The sequence below is a fragment of the Phalaenopsis equestris genome, unplaced genomic scaffold (assembly GCF_001263595.1).
Source record: "Phalaenopsis equestris unplaced genomic scaffold, ASM126359v1 Scaffold000897, whole genome shotgun sequence".
NCBI classification, from domain to species: domain Eukaryota; kingdom Viridiplantae; phylum Streptophyta; class Magnoliopsida; order Asparagales; family Orchidaceae; genus Phalaenopsis; species Phalaenopsis equestris.
This window is the reverse complement of record NW_018165336.1, coordinates 8,974-11,561: the sequence shown is the minus strand read 5'-3', so window position 1 is coordinate 11,561 and position 2,588 is coordinate 8,974.

The window sequence follows — 2,588 nt, the reverse complement described above, 5'->3', positions numbered from 1 at the left end:
GTCGTTGCCGCGCGCCCTGCGTAGCTCCACCATTTTGCTTCGTTTGGCTCCGTTTTAGCTCTTTTTTGTCCCGTTTCAGTTGCGTAAGTTGCATTACGTTCCCAACAGGCAGACCTACAAAAGAAGCATAAAACAACATTTCTTTAAAGTTTAATTTCATTCAAAAATTTGTGAGAAGTGTAAATGAGATTAAGCATAGAAAGACATCGAAATGTGTCAGGACAGAATTTTCTTTCTTGCTCGTTTTTGCTCCAAATTGTACCATTTTTGCTTCTTTTTCTCCAAAACTCCATTTCTTGTCCCTGAAACCAAAAATATGCCAAATGCATTCCTTTAAACTATAATATCATTAAAAATCATTAAAATTGAGCATAAAATATATATGAAAAAGTAGTCATTTTTTAGGCTTATCGAAATCCCCCAAACTTAACTGTTACTTCTCCTCAAGTAACACATTTACTACATAAAAGTTATGACTAATGGTAGAGAGTTTGACTTCTAGATTTCTATAATTTAGTCTACTAAATATAATAGCACAACTTAAGAAAATTTTTTATCAACTTAAGTCAAAACTAAAAGTATAAGAACATCTAGTAGCCATGTCTAAGATTTCTGATTCTCTATTCATTTCAAGAAGAATTGCAATTTGTCATATTAAATTCACTTAGAATATCCATGTGAAAAATAACTTCATAAGAACTTTATTAGTAAGGATATTAATACACAAATACAAGTTTAAAAAAATGTAATAAAGCCTTCTTCCTCAAGTTGATTCAAGTGAAACCAATTTTTGATTAGCCATCTCCTCAAGCTTCTCCTCACATACTTTTCTTTTCTTTTTCTTTTTTTTCTTTTAGGATCATTTTTAATCCTTTATATTTTTTTCTTTTTCTTCATGCAAGGATTACAATATCTGGATAGCCTTTAATAATTTTGAACTTCACTATTCTCTTCTTAATGTTAAAAAGTTTTCACATTCCTTCACTTTATAAATTCATATTAGCTTTGAAGATTTTTCATAAAGCCTCATTCTTTTCTTCTTACATGAAACTTTAAGATTCTTAATACTTCAAAAATACAATTTTCTTTACTTTAAATAGAAAGAGCATAGTCTTATTCTTTTGTACCAAATATCTTAACTCTAGAATCAACTTTCATTATTGAAAACTTTTACTTAAGTCTACTATATATTTAGAAACACAAATATAGTTATCAAAAGTTAGTCTCTAATACCAAAGGTCATGTTAAATTAATTTTGTTAAAATATAGCTAATTGAGGATAAATAAAATTTTGTTTCAATCTTTTAAAGAAAATTTTCCTCCCCCCAAATTTAAATTTTTAAATATTTTGCAATCAATTCCGTAAAATGTAGCAGGAAAAAAAAGTGAAAGTTGAATCTACTAACTACTGCAACATACTATCAAATTCATATACATTCATAATCAATATAGAATGACTGCACGAGAAAGTAAATCTAGCCTAAAACATGTTTGCAATAATATTAAACTAAAAGGAAGTATACTCAATTTAAAATTTTATTTTTCTTCCTACCCCTAAACTTGATTTTTTAAAATGTATAGCATTTAGTACAAAATATATAAGTAGGAAGAAAAACAGTTCATAAATTATATCTACCACAAATGTCTATTAGAAACATCTATAATTGTTTATCAGGATAGAAAACATGTAGTAGAAAGTAAATCTAAAATAAGCATGCCAGAATGAAATTAAGTAAACAAAAGTCTAACTAACATAACAGGTATCAACATAGTAGTATAAAAATGTTCTTCATGTCTTATATATTATTGTAACACAAACACATAAACAAGATAAATGAGGTCAATTCTTCCTCCATCTCATCTCATCTCACTAACTTACTTCCAATTTCTAACGGAATCACTACACAAATATATTGAGTACTTTCAAATGATTTTATAGATTTTAATCTCAAAGATAAGATTATCCTTGATACATTGGGTCGAGAACACCAACCTCAGGTGTTACCATATTCCATTAATTAAGTACCTCTAGTAATTATAAGGATAGTGTAAAATCATTCACATGTTACTCATTAAATAGATTAGCTACTCCTATCAAATGAAAACAAAGTTAGTGAAAGGAAGTAACAAAATTGAGATGGGATTTTCACTGATATATTCATAATGTCTCTTATAAAACTCAAGTATGGGTAAGACCTGAGTTGTAGTGAATTAGTCAATCCAACTACTATAAGAGAACATACAAGTCTAACAATAATAAGTTAGGAAATCATTTCCCTCATGACACATAAAAAGCAAATCAAACACTAACAATCCAAACATCTATTAAACATCAATCAAACAAATCAATCCACACTATAACAAACACAATACAACACTAACAATCATAACTCTCAAGCACAATAAATCAAACCACACTGATAAATGTGGGTTGCCTCCCATAAAACGCTTTGTTTAACATCGTCAACTTGACAAATGATTCCACCTGGATCAAAATTTCATTTAAGTAATCCTTGATCAATCACCGAATCTTTTCCAGATCCAGAGATTCCTAGAAAGTCCTCAAATTTAAATTTTTCTTTCAGCTC